General features: G+C 44.1%; 1 long non-coding RNA gene across 5 annotated transcripts in view; it reads right to left on the bottom strand.

Annotated features, from left to right (window-relative positions):
- The window catches only part of LOC150002137 (uncharacterized), a 153,064-nt gene extending 139,719 nt beyond the window's left edge, over positions 1–13,345 (bottom strand). For all 5 annotated transcript variants that reach the window (XR_016513142.1, XR_016513143.1, XR_016513146.1 and 2 more), the window contains exon 1: positions 13,174–13,345. This is a non-coding gene — a long non-coding RNA (uncharacterized LOC150002137). The remainder of the gene's footprint in view (positions 1–13,173) is intronic.
- Positions 13,346–19,582: the final 6,237 nt, after the last annotated feature.

The raw sequence follows: 19,582 nt of genomic DNA, 5'->3' as shown, positions 1-19,582 counted from the left end.
ATACATTTTTAATCCTCACCTGAGGATACATTTATTGATTTTAGAGAGCAAGGAAGGGAGAGAGAAGAATAGGGGAGGTGGAGAGAGAGAGAGAGAGAGAGAGAGAGAGAGAGAGAGAGAGAGAGAGAGAGAGAGAGACCCATTAGTTCCCTCTCATATGTTCCCTGACTGGGGATTGATCTGCAATGTACGTATGTTCCCTGACTGGGGGTTGAATCCACAACATTTTGGTGTATGGGATGTCACTCCAACCAACTTAGCCACCTTGCCGGGGCTGAGCAAATATATTTAATAATAAATGACCAACATTTTCTGATGTCAGGACATTTTCCATGATCTGATTTTTATGGATGCATAAATTTTGTCATAGGTATTCATTACAATTTATGCAGTACTTCACTTTGGATACTTAGGTTATCTCCAAGTGTTCGATATTATAAAGAATGCTGTACTGTGACTCTGGTTTGTTTTCTTAAGATAAAGCCTTCAAAATGAAATTACTATGTTAAATGGTTTGCTTATGCTAAGGTTGTTTTTATACACAATGCCAAATTGCTCTCCGGAATGCTTGAACCAATTTAAATGCCAGTATTGTAGGAGGGTGCTTATTTCTGCATCTTTATCCATGCAAGATATCGGTTTAAATTTCTTGACAATTGCTACACACAAAGACATCCGGTTTTATTTTAATATTCCTTTCTTTAGTTACTAGTAACACTGGACCTTTCCATTTTACTTAACCAATTGAATCCCTTTTTCTTTTTGCCTTTTCATGTTCTTTACCCATTCTTCTTTTGAGATGTTGTCTTGTCTTTTAAGTTTGTAAGAGACCTTTATATATTAAGGACACTATCGTACACGTGTTTATGGTCTAGAATCTCTCACTTTTAATTTTGTTTGTGATACCGGTTCACTTGACTTAGCCTGGAGCACATGCCCTCCCTCCTGAGATAAAGGAGGAGTTTACTTTCCCAGAGCTACACGAATATGCCAAAGTAAGGAACAGCTAGGGAATGGGGTATGTATATGAAGATAACTAAAGTAAGGAGAATATTTTTTAAAACCAAGATAATTGTTTTTAATAGAAAATGACAAATACTCTGACATTTGAAAACTCATTTGCTTTACTACTATCACCATGGTAGAAACTACAGTTAAAATCATGAAAAGACAGGGTCCTTCCCTAGGTACTAAATTCTTTACATTCAAGCTCCAGAGAGGTCACCTGGGTGCATCACCATTTCTAAAGATCTAATCAAACGTGGCTGGAACATTTTTCTCCATGGCCAACTAATGCTTAGGTTCTCTGAATTTCTTCTTTAATGCAGGTTCTATAGACCCAGTAGGCTTAAGCCACAGCTCCTCAGGGGTGATTTAATGGCAGGCGCACCAGGGGTGTGCCCCGAGCCCTGACTTCTGAAGGGCCCCGCAAAACCCCAACTTTACACTTTTTTCTAATGACACCAAGTTTGGTTTCATTACTATGCTGCATAAAATATGGTTAACAGGTATTTTTATTTTCCCTGTCTCTTTCTTTTTTTTAAGGGGCCCAATATTTTCTAATGCGCCCGGGGCCTCAACCAACCTTAATCCACCTCTGCAGCTCCTCCTCTCTCCTGAATTTATCTGGTAAAGTCTCTGTCTCTTGTCTACTTTGTTCCCTGGTTACTTATTTAGACCATTCCTTGCTTTCTTTCTTTTTTTTTAAAATTCAGGGTCTTACTTATACTACTTGGCAATGTCTTTTCCTGGTTTGTGACCCCAGACCTATATCTTGATTTAAACATATTTGTAGAGGAGACCTCCATGAGTCAACTGGGGCTAACCAAGTTGGACCCTAGAGCACTGGGACTTTAAGTCAATCACAGCAGTGATTCAGAAAAGGCAGGACACGGTAGCACCCACATACTACACACCAGTCATAGTTCACAGTGCTCTGCCCAGCACAAGCCATTATCCATCTGACCCCATCTTGGACATTGTTTTTTAGTATCTTCAGAGTAGTTCTATTATCCCTTCCTGCATCTTGGCCATACCTGGTCTTTTCGACACCTATCCCCTCCCCTCCCCAGATTCATGTGGAAGGCCTAATCCCAGTATGATGGTATTAGGAGGTGGGGCTTTTGGGAGTTAATTAAGTCATGAAGGTGGAGCCCCTACGAATGCAATTATTACTCTTATAAGAGACCAGACAGATGATCTCCATCTTCATGTATAGATAGAGCAAGAAGGTGGGTGTCTGCAGACCAGACACTGAATCTGCTGGTGCCTTGGTAATGAACTTCCTAGCCTCCAGAATGGGGAGAAATAAACATTTTCATTTAAGTCACCCAGTCTATGGTATTTGCTGTGCAACTCAAACAAACTAAGATACCTTCCCTCTGCTTTCTATGACAGTGAGTTGGCTTCTGTGGACCAGCAATGGTCTCTTTTTACCCTTTCTTAGAGGCTGTGACCACAGTATTCCTGTCCTGTTTCTGTCCTATCTCTAGTATCTGCAACTCTTCCATTCCTTGATCATCCACCCGTCCCAGCTCCCTCCATGGGTATCACACTTCTGACAGTGGCCTCCAAATTCCATTCTGACTCTTTCCTACCTTTGGTGGCCAAGGGCAGCACTGCCACTTTGGAGACACAAAGTAGACCCCTCAGCTGCCAAGTGAGATTAATACTGGAAGAGCCAAGGAAAAAAAATTCCATCTTTCCTCTCTTCTAAGACCAATTTATTGTAGGATGCACCACCATTTAATTACTGTTTTTAGGGCCCTCTTCCCCCCAAACACTGTCACATATCTATTAAACATATCTATTGAAGATACTTACTGATTTTAAAACTATGAAAAATGTGAGAGAAATGCTACAGTTGAATGGTTCTGTTTTTAGTTAGCTATTAACATTAACTATGTCTCATTCAATAGCGCTATTCCTTCTTTAAAATATTCTTACTATACATATAAGCAAAATACAAACAAAACCCCATTAATTGTCTTCAATACTTTCCACAGACCCTAACTATCTCTGGATGTTAGCCCCCTGGCATTATTTTCACAGGTTTGAGCCCTCCTTTTGAATGAGGTCTTGTTATATACACTAACTCCTACCTCTTGTGCGTGTCCTTTAAAAATATGAGTTTGTCAGGACACTTCTTGAGCAGCCACATTGACCTTTACCAGATGCTCCCTTTTCTTCATGGGTTCTATAAAAATTTAAGTTGCAAGTAATTTTTCTCCTTTTGAGTTCTCTTTCTTAGTTCCTCACCAGACAGAGCCTCATGTCCATATCTTGTCTTAGCTTATTTAAGTCTTCCTTGGGTCAGATTAGAAAGTATAGAACCACCTGCTCTGGCTATTACAAATTCAAGGATGCTGTGGTCACTTATTTTAAGTTGTTTGTCACTTCCACTTCATCAACACATTCTTCTTAGCTCGTTAGAATTGAGTACAGAATAGAATCCCTTCAATAAGCAATTAGTTTAAATTTAAGTCATTCCAACTTTATTTGATGCTCACTTTTCCACAGAATGAGTTTGTCAGTAGGTGTTGCAGTTCTCCATTACCTCTAAATTGTGCCCCTGTGCCAATAACTTTGTCATTTGCATTGGGGGAAGCATCATTGATATTGCCATAACATCGCAAGGCTAGCTGACAATGCATAGCCAGTGGGTGGGGAGTGTGAGCCAAGACTAAGGTGGGGAGTACTCACAGGGCATGGGCCACGAATACGGAAGTTGGCTTGGATCAGGGCAGCTGAGCTAAGAAAGACTTGATGTCTCACACCAAGGTCAAGTTCAGGAAGCCTTTAAGACTAAACAGTTAGTTGAGTGTAAAGGGTAAGTCACATGTGTCCATAGTTTAAGGGGTATGGGTAGTAGAACACAGCCCCCTTGGGAAGAGGAAATGGTTAGAGATAAGCTAAACAAGATGTCAGAGTCATGGTAAAGTAGGGCAGGGTTCAGGACAGGGTCCTAAATCTACAGGGACATTGATATTCATGGCAGAATGACCAGAGACTGAAGCGTGGAGGTCAAGGTGGAAGCCTAGAATTGAACAAGCATAGGAGTGGGAGGCATTACAGGAGGGAGCTGCACATGTCTAAGGCTCGAAGCTGACCTGACTGGAAGGAAGTAAGATGCTGGGGTCTGCACTGATGATCCACTTTCTCCCTAGTCAGAATTGGCAGCTAAGTATTGGGGAGCGTGGAGAGCTAGACCTATAGGCGGAGCTCCTAAGACAACCCAGCAGCTGGTTACTAGGGAAGCAAAGGCAAGACAACTGTTCAGCTGCCTATGTATGCCCCTGTGACAGTGTCACTTCTGCTTTTACTTTCACCCGAACCTTCTCTGGCAGGCAGCAATCCTCAGCTCTGTGAGTTTCCATTTGTGTTTGTAAGTTCTTGATTCACTCTGCTTTGCGTTTTGATTGTGCGCTTCTTTTGAACAAATTATATACCTTCATATTGGTGTAATACAGCACCCATTTACTGATTGGTTACCATGCTGGCTGATTTACAAGCACTGTCTTATTTAATTCCCACAACTTCCTTAAGAGGGGGGTATTTTTATCCCTGTTCTAAAAAGCGGAAACTGAAGCTTAAATGGTCACACATCTGGGACACAAAAGAGTTCAGCTTTAAACTTAGTTTTGTCTACTTAACTGTTAAGTAACTTAACTGTTGCTTAAATAACCATATTTATGCTGCAATATGTCCAAACAATTCTCACTGCTGTGTATCAGCCATTAGGTGTTTCATCTACCTATCTATCATCTATTCATCTACCCTCTTTTAACACTAACTGCCTAAGACAAAGGACTGCACTATGAAAGAAGTAGATCATTATAATACTTAATGAAGTTAATGCAGTTTTTAAATGTGATTAGAACTCCTATGTCCTCTCTTGGTTTGGGTATGTAGAAAGTCACCTAGTGAGAATTCTTCAGTTTGCTCTATAAAATACTACAATCGTGCACATTTGTTCCTTATAAGAGAAGGGGCAAAGTGTTAAATGAATACTGAACTGAGGAGATACACTTTATTTCCAAATAAGTCAGATGTAGACAAATGTGTTTATATGTTCAAATAAATTTGAGAAGTTAAAATAAATGGGGCATATTTGTATATGAACAGATTACCTTCTTTACAAGTCTGAATCTGCAAATCTTTTTCAAAACATCATTTTCATGTTTGCCTAATTCAGAAGTTGCCAAACTACCATCCACTGGTCAAATCCACCCCACCCCACCCTTATTTTTGTATGGCCTATGAGCTAAGAAAGATTTTCAGATTTTTAAGTAGCTGAGAAAGATCAAAAGAAGAATACTATTTGGTCTTGGACAGTGTGGCTCGGTTTGTCGGAACTTTGCCTTGTCGACTGAAAGGTCAGGGGTTCAATTTTCAGTAAGGGCACATTCCCAGGTTGCAGGTTCGATCCCCAGTTGAGGAGCGAATGGAAGGCAAGAGATTGGTGTTTCTCACATCAATGTCTCTCTCTCTCTCTCACCTCCTCCCTCCATCTCTACCTCTCTCTAAAAGCAATGAAAAAAATGTCCTCGGATGAGGATAAAAAAATACTACTTCATGACATGTGAAAGTTGGAGGAAATGCAAATCTCGGTGTCCGTAAATAAAGTTTAATGGAAACAAGCCACGCTCGCTTATTTACTCATTGTCTATGACTGCTTTCACTCAACTACAGTGGAAGAGTTGAGTAGTTGGCACGGAGATTGTATGGCCTACAAAGCCTAAAATGTTTCCCATCTGGCCCTCTCCAGAAAAATTTTACTAACTCTGGCTTAACTAAATAATACATAATGTCATAACATTTTAAATATTGTTTAAACTACATCTACTAATTTTAGTTTCTAATTCAAGGACACTGCACCAAAAGGTCATGGCATCTGTTTTGTTATGTAGGGTTCCACGTTCCCAGCGCAAGGTCAAAACCTTTTCTCCTTTGGTATTCTCTACATTCTCTCCCCTAATAGTACCTTTCGGCAGAAACAGTAACAAATTGAGAAGCTGGTGATTTCTCTCAGAGGTAATACACCTCTTCCTGCCAAAAGTCATCATTTTCTTTGATGGGAAACTAGGGCTGGGCATCCTTATGAGTGGTTACAATGTATTACAGAACTGGAGTGGCACTGAAATGGATTCTCCAGACTCCATCAACTGATTTAAGGAGGTAAGAGAGAGTGAGACAGACAAGGAAAAGCAAATTGCTCTTTTTATCATCACCCAGGACCTAAATAAAGGCAAAAATGACTCAGAATTACCAGGCGCAGGTGAATATTACTTACCAAAATGTTTTTAGGAGGCACTTAACATCGCAGCAACATGGCACCATGAGAGCTCAATCAGTGTGTTAGTTCAAGAGCAAAATCAAGGGAGCAGAACCTCCTTATTTTTTCTAAGATCAGGTTTGGTTCGCAATAAAATCCAAGGTAATCTGTCTTATCTATTTATTTAGAGACGCAAAGACACATTCTATTATCTTTCTGTATCTCTGCCTGTCTCTGTGCATTCTCTTTTTTCAATTTAATGACATTTTGGTGATTATTTATTATGTGTGAGACATAGGACAAGCCCCAAGGATACAGAAATAAATAAAATAATCCCAATTTTCAAGAAATTTAGGGTTGATGAGAGAAACACATTATAATGACCGTGGACCTTTTGACAACATTTAACATGATCTTCTTTAACATATTATTCTCTTGCTTCCTTTGGCCCCATAATCTCCTGGTTTTATTTTTCTCATTTCTGATTCTTAGTCTCCATTGTCAGCTCTTTCTTTTTTATCCAATCTCTAAATGATCAGAGCTTAGTCCTGAGCCTGCTTGTCTTATGATTCTATCTACCTTCTTTAAACAATCTTTCTTCAAACTTATAAATCTGGTTCCAGCAGTTCTTCTGACTTAAGACCTGTTTTACAGGCCTGCAGAAGACATCACTGCTTTGTTTTTATCCCCTGTCTTCCCCAGAACTGTGTTACTGTCCCAGGATCGTCCATCCTAGTGACTGACACCTGTCCTCAGGTGTCTGATCTTGGATGAATTCTCAAGTCAACCATGAAACTACCTTCGTCTCCATAACCCACTGCTGCCATTGAATTGTCAACTTCTTTAAAATGACTCTTAACTCTGGTCATTCCTTTCCTGTACATGCCACCACCCTCATCCAGGAAGCCATCGTCTCTGACTTGAGTCACTGAAATACCTTCTCAACTGGTCTTTCCACATCTGCTCTCACCCTGCTCTATTTTCTCTTTCCACAGATGTTTTTCAGACCAAAAAAAAACAAAAGTTAATAATCTTTAAAAAGAAACACAACACTAGCAAAATACATGGTGTTCTTTATCTCATTTTTTTAAATGCAGCAATGTATCCTGAAGATCTTTTCGTATCAGTACACTGAAAACTGCCCCACAGTTTTTTAACCGCTGCCTACCTTTTACTTGTAAAACTGTACCATAATTTATTTAACCACTTCTCTATCAATGAAAGTTGTTTTCAGTCTGTAACTAGCATAAATACAGCTTCAGTGAAGATCCCAGAAGAGTCATTCTTCGATATGTGTGTGAATGCATCTATTGGATAAATATAGAAAAGTGGAATTGCTAGGTTGAAGGCTTTGTGCATTTAAAAAATTAATTAATATTGCCGGGTTGCCCTACACAGAAGTTGTACCAACTTTCACTCCTACTGACAATGTTTGCCCTCTTCCTAGCCTGGTGAACAAAGTATACTATTAAACTTTTTGATTTGTGTCAAATGAATACGTAAAACCTACATCTCATTGCGTTGCAATTTGCATATCTTTTGTTATGAGAAAGGATGAGCATTTTTACATGTTTTAAAGTTCCATTTGTATTTCCTTAACTATATAAACTGTCATACACTTTGCCCAATCTCCCAGGGTTTTCAATGCCTTTCTTATTGATAGGTAGGAGTGCTTTGATTCCTTCTTAAATAATCTAAATAATATCTAGGTTCTTTTAGGTACTCTAGTATTTTTTTAAAAGTCATAATTTAGCCATTTTTCCCTAATAATAAGTAATCATTAAATGTTAACTCCATTACAGGGGGAGCTTACATGAAGAGTTTATAGGAAGAGGTTATAAATTGACTTGCAGAAACCCTGACTGATAATAGCTTGACCAGGTTGCCTTATACCTATAACTATACTATTTAACTTAATTTTCCTAATAGCCTTGTGATGTATGTATTATTATTAATCATAAAGTGAACCTCAGAGAATATGAATGCCCTATGTCACACAATTAGCAACTCTTCCTCTTCTGGAATCTTAAAAGCTTAGTAATCCATTATCACTGGTCATTCCTCAACAATACCAGGCTCTGATCTGTGACGCCTGTAATTTCAAATAATCTGTTTCTCCTCTTTTTTTCCTTCTATAAATATCCAATGAACATTTTTAAGTGCCTACTATGTGCCAGAAATCCTCATAGGGATTAAACTTTAGTGGGGTTCTCAACCATAAACAATGAAAACAAATAGTAATTAAGTTTTATCTGGGACGGTTGGGAAGGTGGACAGAGGACACTTTAGTAAGGGCAGTCAGGAAAGGCCTCTTTGAGGGGGTGACATTTAAACAGAGATTGGAATGACCAAAAGAGAATTCCAGGAAAAGGAAGTATCTGGGATGGAAGTCCTTTAAAACAAGAGCAAATCCAATGTGTTTGAGGAGCAGAAAAAAGGCCAACGTGATTAGTCACGGGAGAGTGGTGGGAGACGAGATTGAAGAGGTGGTCTGGGTTGCTACACAGGGCTTTGTAGGCCAGCAGAGGAGTCTGGACTTTATTCCAAGCGCAATCAGAAGACATGGAAGGATTGCAAGAAGAGAAGCAATAAGATCTGATTTATGTTTTATGCTTTATGTCACCCTGGCTGTGCTGTGGAGAATAGGAGCAAGAGTGGAAGCAAGAAAACCAATTAGAAAGCTATTTACGGAAGCCCGGAAGACGGTGCTTGTGTTAGAGTGGTAGCAGTACAGATTGTGAAAATGTTTTGGAGGTAGGGTTGACCTGAATTCCTGGTGGATTGGATGTGAGGACTGAGGAAAAGAGAAGAATCATGAGTGTCTATGTTTTTGTTTTTGTTTTATTGACTCGAGCATTTGGTGGATGGTCATGCCATTTACTTTGAAGGAGAAGGCTTCAAAGAATAACATATTTTGTATTACTGTATTATTTCCTTCCTTCCCTATGCAGCTTTAACAGACCATGATTTTATTCTCTTCCCAATATCTTTATCCCCCCCCTTTGCCATTTAGTCGTTCTTATCCAAAAGAACTTCCTCTAACTGCGTCCTCTACATCTCAGTCCACTGCAACGTGGTTACCACCCCAATAAACTCCTTCCTGCCAAACACAACAATGACCTCCTTGTTGCTAAGTCTGAGGACTTTCAGTCCTCATTTTTCTTGACCTTTCTCTAGCATTTAATACTGTTGACAATTCCTCCCTTGGCTTCTCTGAAATGACTTGTTCTGGTCCTTGCTACCTCTCTGGATGTTCTTCCTTTGTATGTTTGTTTCCTCGCCTTTTAAATGTGGGCCTTTAAATAAGGTTTCAGAGTAGGTCCTCTTGTCTTATGCTGTACCTTTTCCGTTGGGGATTTCATCTATTTCCATAAGCCATCACATTCTGATGATTCCAGCATAGATTTCTCTTCTGAGTTCTAGACTCCCCTGTTCAATTAGGTTGTACAAAGCTTCACTTTGATATCCCATGGACACTTCAAACTCAACACGTTTCAAATTAAACTAATTACCTTCCATTATCAACCTACGTTTCCTTCTGAAGTCCCCATCTTGGCAAAGGGTACCACTATCCTCCCATTTAAGTCATAAATCTCCTTCTGTTCTTAATCCTGCAGATATAATCAATAATAAAACTGAGTTAGTTCTATATCTTAAATGTGTTTTGCATCCTTCTTCTCTCTCCATTTCCATTCTTGCGGCCTCAGATTAGATGTCCATCATTTCTTTCCTATAATGCTCATCTCCTAACTAGTCTCCCTGCTTACAGTGTTACTCACACTAATAACTTCTCCAAACTCCATCAATCTTTCTAAAATAGACATACCTCTTAAAAGTCATCAGTGTCCTCCATTGGCCTTAGGATAAATTGAAACAGAAAGACGTACAAGACCTTGCTGATCTTTCTGGGTGTATTCTTCAGTTCTTCTCTCATGCATTCATACAACGTATTTATTGAGAATCTACTACTTCATTGGGCACTGTTCTTCCCCCTCAACCTTCTGGTTACAGCTTTTTACCTCCAGGACTTTACAAATAGTATTTTCTTTGCCTGGAATACATTTCTCTTTCACTTGCCCATTTGTCCGGATTACTTTTACTTATCTTTCAGAAATCTTTTCCAAATTCATCTTCTATGGTTTGGGCAGTCATGGTTGGGTACCCCTCCAATGAGCTCTCTTGTTGCTATCATCTCACTGTTGTGTGATCAACTGTGTACTCATCTGTCTCCTCATTATACCATCAGGACCTTCAGAGCAGACTATCTTATTCATCTTTGTATTCCCAGTGCTTAGCACAGTACCTGACACAGAGCAGGCACTTAATGATGAATAAATAAAGTGGCAGAAGTAGGTTTGAAATTCAGGTCTTTTCTCTCTGGCACAAACCTCACATTTGCTTAAGCTACTTCTTAATATCGTGAATCTGAAAATTTCAAAAATCTGCACTAGGTATAGTTTTGCTTATCACTAATTAAAATTCTGGTAAATAGATTATGAGCTCTGTGAGGATTCAGTTGATTATTTCTTATGTAGCCCTTCCTCATCATTCCATTGTTTTGCTCATCAAAGTCTTTTGGGTTAACTAAGCCTAAAATGACTGAAAGCCTTCTCTACACAATTTTATATCCTTTCTGTTGCTTCTACAACACCACCATGCAAGCGGAGAGCAAGTGCATTGAGAGCAAGTTCGATTTCACTTGATTGTCTGGTAACTGACACTAAAAAATGATGTATCAACAGCAAATGATTTCCCATTACAAGCTCCTCCAAGGTCTCTATGGTATTAAAGTTTGAGTGTCAAAATTTAACATCGCAAAATCCAACTAAAATTGAATTTTTTATGTAGTGAATTCAATATATTCACAGAATTTTGTAAATGGAGGGAAACTTGGGCATCTTTTAGTCCATCCAGCACTGTTGTTAAGCATCTATGAGGAAAATGACAGGAGAAGACCTGGACTAGCTCACCCAAGGTCATAGGTCAGTAGGAGAAATGGGAGCAAATTTCTGAACTTTCAGTCAGCTGACCTTTCCTCAATGCCATATACACCCTATTTTTCCCACCTAAACAAGTGATCTACATCAGAACCCACTGAACTGTTTACATAATGCTTATCTTTATGATATTGCCTTTGTGATATCCTTGTTATAGAGGAAGGAACTAAAAAAAAAAAAAAAGCAAGGAACATAGGGCATTGGTAAAAGAGACAATCAGTACACAAAGTGATGGGCTCCTATTTGTAGTGCAGCCTTGTGATCACATTCTGTTCCTCTCTGAGCGCCCCAATGCGAACCCAAGCTTATTTGTGTTTCTGGGGCCTGGATTCCATTCAATTCTATGCCTTATTTGGTCTAAAAGAGTTCCCCAGCTTCGATGTGTATTTTTTTGAGCTTCGTTTTAGAAATATCATCCTTAATTTTCTCTACTTGAGTTTGTTTTGGTTCTACAGCTGAGGAATGAAGATTCTGAGTAAAAGAAAATAAAGATGATGGTTTTTCTAGGCTTTACATTTCAAGAACTTTTTTTTTCTCCAATGGCAACTGGCAGGCTACTTTATTCCTCAAATGATGACGTTTTCCATGGGAATTAGTATTTAATTGGGCTAATTTGTGTTCACTGAAAGCAGATTTCTTTCCGAGAGGATCAGTGTGATAATGTTTTACCAGCTAGTGCTACGAGACCAAATATAAACCAGTTCTGAGAAACAGGAAGTGAACCTGACTGGTCTAGTCTGCCTGTCCCTGGCAGTGACGCAAATACAGAAATCAAATTAGGAAAACAAGATGTGTGGGTGTGAGGCAATCGATAAAAATCCAGGATGCTACAACAGAAGCAGGAACACTTTTAACCAAATGCCATTCATTTTAATAACACCCTGAGAAGTTTGACTTCCACGGAACATGCTAATGATTAGAAAGCAGATGAGCCTGAGTTCCCTAGCAACAGCATGTGCTTTTGAGACAGTCATTAGCCTTTCTGTTAATCCCGCCAACCCCTTACTTTCCTAACATATGACTGATATTAAAAAAAAAAAAGAAAAAAGATGTTTCAGAACATGCTTTGAAATTTCCAGGAGGGAAATGTAAAGGAATAATAATAATAAAAAGGTTTCCCTGAGAATTGCACTCAGGTGAAATAAGTCATGTTCCTATGTGCCCAGCCTGTCGCTACATCCACTGCTCTCAGCTCTGTTTCTGAATCCCCCATGGTAAAGGGCAGCGGAGGTGAAATTGTTCCCGAGTTCACTGGTCGGACGTGCAGTGAATAGTGGGGTCGACAGTTTGTGTGGGTTGAGGCTGATGGGGATGTAGGGGAGGGAAAATATGCGCACGGTCTTCTTTCTCCTTTAAGCAGAATAAATTACCCTAGTTAAAGGAAAGTGGTGAGGGGAATGAAGCTATTTTTCCTATTGATTGTTTAATTGCACCAGTGGCTGTTTGTCTGAGGCCACTGTCCAAGAGCATTATTTTCGTGGCTAAAGTGAGGGTGGGTAGGTTTCCATACGCTTCCCTAGTTTTAAACAAGGCAACTCATAAAGCTCAGCCAGCCTGTAGGAATACGTATGGTGTATGTTGAGCTTTGCTACTCAGCTGTACCCTAAAAAGCCAGGGCTGATGGGATGATGGGGTCTCAGGCTCCGAATGATTGCCTCTAGTTCTATCTTGGGTTCGGGACGCACAACTCTTCCGTGTAGCCTGGAGTCAACTGCGGGCCGTTATTCGAATGGTAATTATTGCTGCGTTTCCCTGGTCACCCTTATTATGGCCTGGGTTCCTTTCAGCCGGACACTGGGATCCTTCAGTTTGGCCCGGGTGACTCCTGGTTCTCCCCACCTCCCCACCTCACCCCCCTGCGCGCTCCCTTCCCAAGGCGACCACCTGCGCCGCCCCACTTACCATCTGCCCCGCGGGGAGGGCCCCCCCGGGGTAGCGGAGCCCTCCCAGCTCCCGGGCGGCTCTGGGGGAGTTCGGTGTTTGCCTCCAGCCCTTCGCTACCGGAGAGATCAGGTTCCTCCCCTCCTCCCTCTCCAGCTCCGGCCGCCCTCCTTCTTGCATGACACAGCAGAACCGCAGCTGCTGCAGCAAGTCCTAACCATCCGCCCAGGAAGCGTCGCCACCCTGGCTCAGGAGGGGCGGAGGGAGGCGAGGCAGGGGGCCACCGCCGAAGGGGGTTCTTGCCCCCGCTTTGCACCACACACTCCTTTCCCCTCCCTGGGGCACGGGCACCAACTGTGGCTAAAGCCGACCAGGCCGAGCTGTTGAGGAATGCTGGGCTTTGGCGTCAGAAGAGATGGGACCGGAGAGAAGGGTGTGAAGGAGACCCCAGTAGGGACAGGGTGTTGCAGGTGAAGAAGGGGAAGAAGAGGCCAAGAAGTCAAGGGCCAGGCTGTGAAGGAGAATGAAGGAGGTCAAAGAGAGGTAAGGGGGTAGAGTTGCAGAGACGAGAGACCCGGCTGGAAAGGGCGGCGCGCAGGGGGTGGGGGGTGTTGTGGAGTGGGGGGAACTGCAGGGGAAGGACTGGGAGGGAGTTTTGGGGGAGGCCTCAACTAAATACCTAGGCAGCACTGAGGCTGAATTGCGAGGCAAGGGCAGTTAAGGGGAGAGGGGTGGAAGAATTACGCACTGGATAGGAAGGTAAAAATTGAGGGCCGTATTATGGAATTATTAGAAGGGATGTGGTGGAGCTCGCTCATTCATCAGGCTGATGGAAACTGATTGATGATGTGGGGAGAGACAGTGAAGGCAAAACCAACCGAAAGGGTGATCTTCCACCCCACTCTTCACTTGTCTGCGAAGTTTTAGGTAATCCTGCCAATCCAAACAGGGAGTTTTCCTTATACACGGAAAAGCATGAACTGAAGCTCAGAAATAGCTATTTATCTTAGATTTACAGGAGAAAAGCAACGTGGCCCACACAAACTTTAAGGCAGAGATTTGAGTTATAGTCATCAGTCAACAAGCTGATGTTGCAGCGTCCACACATCCCTGGACTTGAATAAGTCTTTCCAAGTGTTTGTTAAATGTTAGAAATGACAAACTTATTGGTAAAAATGCACATACGTTCCTCTCTTCCTACACACACACACACACATCTATAATTCTAGTGTCTAGCATGTAAAGTACAATTAAGGGAAAATATGTTTTTCTCATTATTTTATTTTATTTCCCACCAACCACGCTCTATGCATTTTACAGCAGACCAGCTGCTTCTCACCATTTCAAAGAATGTGGTCAGAAAGTAATGAAAAAACTGCTACTTTGTTTTTTTGTCTGTACCTTCCAGGTCCTATCTTTGTACCTCACTTCCTGACACAAACAAGTTTTCACTGTTGTCAGCAACAAAGCCCTCATATAGCTGCGGAAGAGAAAAACTGCATCGCATTTTGCCTCCTGCAAGCATCATCCACAGTTACCAGAGGAATGTTAATTCCAGAAGGCTTTCAAGCTGGCGGTGATGGTAATTATGTATCAGATGCCTGATGCTATTTCTGTTATTATTGTTTTGTCATTTCTGTTCCTCCACCCAGGAGCTGGCTAAACTTCCACAGGTACAAATCCGGTTTTCTTTTTGATTTGGTAACATTTAATCAGACCTAATGGAGAACTCATTGCTCTTGCGGAAAAGAAAGTAGGAGCCATGAAATGTCATTTTAGCAGAGCGTGGGTTTTGTGACTGTAAAAAGGATTTAAGGACGCTCCTTCTGTTCTGTTTCCTCTGTCATGAGCCAAGGGCTGCACGCACGCACAGACGCCACCGCTCCCGGGCGCCCAGGCTGCCTTATCCGGACCTGGGCAGCGCCAGAAGCCTCCCCGGGATGCTGCGAGGGGCTCTCGGTGGGCGGTGGTACGAGCGAGCGCCGCGTCCTCCGCCGCCAGTGCTGCTGCTGTTGTTGCCACTGCTGCTGCTGCAGTCACGTGGGAACCCCTTTAAGTTTCCATAGAGAAGCCTCTCCGGTGTCACATGATGGACATGATATAATGAAACAACATTGTGGAGAGGAAAGCATTCGGGGAGCCCACGGCTACGAAAACAAGTGAGTGAGAAGAGGTGGGAGGAAGAGAAACTACGCCACCTCCCCTGCAGCCACGCCACACGCAGCGGCGGCCCGCGAGGAGACGGGGGCGACGCCAGGAGGTCGGGGGGCGCGCAGGGAGATCGGGTCCTCAGCCCCAGCCTGGGGACCCGGCCCACCGCGGGGAGGACAACTTGCAGTGGGCAGCCTCGGCCAGCGCTGCACCTGTCTCCGGAGCCTTCATCGCTCCCCGTGATAACCAAAGGGAAATTCTAGAAGAACACTCTCCACAAATGTACATGCGCATCGTTTTCCCCCTTGCGTAGCGCTCTGGAGGAAGGAAAGAGAAAGGGATTTAAGCTGCAGCGTGTGTCCAGCCCCAAAGGTAAGTTCGGAAGGGTGGGGAAAGCCGGCCCCACGGCAGGACTCCGAGCTGGGAATGGTGTTCTCGGTTTAGACCTTTCGGGGGGAACAGGGGTCCTCTCGCTGCTGGCGAGGAGGATGGGTCCGGTGGTCCAGCAGAAACATTTCCACTGCGGACTCTGTTATTTCCTCTTTCGCACGGCCCCCGGGTTCCACCCTCGGACTCCCTGGGGCCCCGGCCTCCCCCCAGGAGGGGGCCACAGGTCACGGCCGGGTTGTTCGGAGCCGGGCGAGGGAAGGTAGGGGTCGCGGCGTTACCCCGGAATGCCGGGGCGATTTCGCCATGTTTGTGTCGCTGAGAGCACTTTTCTCCCCTTTGAGGTGGCTAGGTGCCACATGGCTCCTCCGGAGCTGCTGCCGGGTTGAGAGTCCTTTTTTTTTTTTTTTTTCAATGTCCGCATTCCAGCTAATGTTGCGCAGATAAAATTCAAACTTGAGGTAAACAGAAGAAGAGGAGGAGGGGAGGGAGGGAGGCTGTTTCCATTTCGAGATCCCACCTCTTCACTTCGCGGAGACCAACATCCCGAACCTCGAGAGCACTCGCTCCTGGCTCCCACCAACCCCACCTTGCTGTCTACCAGAAATAAGGCGGCGCGCGCTCTCTCACACGCGTTTGAGGGGGGTTGCTTATAGAGGACGCGGCGCCTAGGTTCTTAAAGGGAGAAGCGCCCCGGCTCTTGGGCCTCGGGCTACTCCTTTCGCTAGGAGGAACGTAGGATGCCTTGGTCTGCTCTGGAGCCGCGAGGCGGGAGGACAGCGCTCCCGCTTTCGGGCGGGGCGAGGGGATGCCTGTCCCCTCTCCCTCCTACTTTAGGGAACCGGACCGTAGCGCTCCCACCCCACCCAGACGTGGGATCCTGCCTGGTGGGTCTCCAGGTGTCCAGAGGGCAGGCGGAGTAGCAGGTGTGTGGTGGGCATTTCTGTTTGTAAGTTGCATTGGGTGGGACGACGAGGGAAGTCTGAGGGCGAGTGGAAGGGCAGAGCTGCGTCTTGTGTTTTGGCAAATTAGGGAGAAAATTCAGGACGTTCCCACCTTTCCCCTGCCCCCATGTTTTAAGTATCTGATTTAGCTGGAAGCTAGGCTGAAGGGGGAGAGGGGATTTTTAAGTGTGAGGGCGAGCTTCGTCATGTGAAAAGCTAGGTTTCTGACAGCTTGTAGGCATGTCCCCTGCACCCCCGGGTGGGAGAGGTGGGCTGGGTAGTCCGAAAGGGCTGACGTCCCATGTGGTGGGAGCTGACTCAGGGTCCCTAAGTGCTCGAGGGTCCGCAGCCCTTGTCGCGGGGGGAGTGCCGTGGAAGGGAGGAGGCGGCCACGTGAGGGTGGTCTGCGGAAGCCCTGGAGCCGAAAGATGAGGGTGAAGTGCGTAGCAGAGTCGTGACGGGGGCTGACACGAAGCCGCCGTGGGCGGTAGGCCGAGGAGGAGCGCAGACTTGCGCTGGCCCGACCCCAGAGCCGTGGCGAAGGTTTTATTCATAGTTTTATTCTAAGCTGTGACCTGGCCCGCGGGTGGGTGCGCACTTCAAGGCCTTTTCCCGGGAGACCGTTTCCGGGCGGGGACCGCCCGTAGCAAGGCTGTAAACAGGGTGGCGCCCTCTGCCCTCTCGCCCCTGGTCGGTCCGGGCGCGCGGCCGGCAGCGCAGGAGGCGCGGCCACGGCGCTGGGCTGTGGTGGCGGAGGCGCGCCTGTTCCCCACCACCCCCGCGCGCCCCCCCGCCGCTGCCACCGGCTGCCCGGCCTCTGTTTTTGTTTTGTTGGAGTCCGCGTGCAGCTGGCGCGTGTCGAGTCACGTGCCGTGGGCGGGAGGGGACGGCGCGGTGACGCACGGTCCCGAGGGCCGGGAGTCCGCGTCTGCGGGGGCTTGCGGGGGAAGGGGCGAGGGGGCGTGTGCACCAGACAGATCTGGATTGCGCCAGGGTTCGGGACGGTCGTGGGAGTCGAGCCTCGGTGAGCAGTATCCAGTATCCCGACGGACGTGGGTGTAAATCCCACCGCGCTCTGCAGTTCGTCGTCACAGCATGTAGGTGAGCCTCGTCCATCCCGGTTGGGGGGCCCGCCTGTGCGCTGCTTAGGTCGGAAGAAATTAAACAGACTGGACCCGATCCGCCTATGTATTTCTGGGCATATAGAGACCTGTATGTGGTTCTTAATCCTGGCTGCACGTTATAAACAACCCGAGACCTTTGAAAGAGCTGGCAATGTCCCACCCGATTCAGGACCAATTGAACCCAAATCCAAGTAGGGCTTGGACATCGTGCATTAATTAATTAATTAATTAATTAATTAATTAATAAAAGCCCCCTCTAAGCGTTTTTGATGCAGTGAGGAGTGACAACTTACAGAGGTAACCAGCTTGATGGAACAGATAGTTGTGAAACCATCCATCTTTAGGGATGAAATGGTAAAAATAGCTAAGTGCTGGTATGTGGCTTCGCATATATGGGTATAGTACTTGATGTAACATTGTTTCCCCTATTTTACAGTTGGGGAAATTGAAGCTCCTGAGGTTAAAAGTGGTCAGTGACGATCTCTGACTAGTACCCAGGTAGGCTGACTCCAGAACTCATACTTACTCTGCATTAAAAATATACCTTTCCCTTAGGGCTGCATGTTTGTGTGAGGAGGACTAATTATATGTTTGCCTATGGGCCAGTGAGTTTCTATACTTATTTATATAATATGTATTTTTATCTGGAAAGTTTTGCTTATGTTAAAGCGAGGACAATTATTTGGTGAATCAGTTAAGGCCTATAGGCTACCAACATTTCAAGAAAAGAGTGTGTGTGTGTGTGTGTGTGTGTGTGTGTGTGTGTGTGAGTGAAGAGGATATCCCAGTAATTTGAAGAAAACACATCCCATGGATGTTTTTGTTTTGAGACTTGAACATACATGTAACGTGAAGGGAGGAGTCCAGGAAATAGAGATGTTTTCCAAGGATTTATGTGAGCAGTCACAGAAGCCGTTTAGGTTGCTGGGCATGATCCAGTTTTGGTGGTCACAGGCTGGATGTAGCAGAAAGTACAAGGCAGTGTACAGAATAGCCTACATTCTGCCATGTAAATTTTGGAGGAAAACAACTCCTATGGTCTGGAATACAGAAGTGTAGCTTCTACAGCCCCTTCTCCCTTTGATTTATTTCATTTGTCTCTTGGTCAGATAAACTCTCAGTGGGAATATTTAAATAACAGATGTAATCCTTATTTTTTTTTTTTTGAAAATGTGTTCATTGATATGTTTTTTAAGGATATTCCAAATAAAACTCACAGGAAACACAAGTTTTCCCCTGACAACAGAGGGTTGTAATGAAAACATTTCATTATAAAAATTATTAAATGTGTATTACTAAATGGTACTGTGTCACAAAGAAATGTCTTGGTAGTCCATGCTCATGGTGATTCCTATCTGATATTGGTAAGCTGTATGGCAAAATAAGTATATTACTTATCAAGTTTAAAGGATTGGTTTTCATGGTGCTTGAAGTTTTCCTGAGGAAAGTTTACAGACCTACAAAGTCAAGTTTGACATAATCCTAAGTAATGTCATGTTGGAGCCTGGCATGGAAGTAGCTCTCCAGCCTCGTGTCCCTCCTTACATTCCGGTCCCCATCCCTGTTGGCCACCCAGAACACTTCTCTCCATCATTGCCAAACCACTTGCGGTTCCTTCGTACAGCTCTGCCTTGGTTTCTCTCCTGCTTCTCGTGTACCTCCAGGACGTTTCCCCTGCTTGAATCTTAGAAAACAGGTTAAAAATGCCCTCCTCGCGTCTCCTCTGTGTCTTGCACACACATGCCTCGCTGCATTTTATCATATTGTTTTTGTTCACAAGTTAGATGTCACAGCTAAATGGAGCTCACGGAAGATGGGAATGGT

Source organism: Furipterus horrens, unplaced genomic scaffold (assembly GCF_987537825.1).
Source record: "Furipterus horrens unplaced genomic scaffold, mFurHor1.1.pri manual_scaffold_9, whole genome shotgun sequence".
NCBI lineage: Eukaryota > Metazoa > Chordata > Mammalia > Chiroptera > Furipteridae > Furipterus > Furipterus horrens.
Note: the sequence above shows the minus strand (reverse complement) of the source record. Positions and strands in the feature narration are given on the sequence as shown.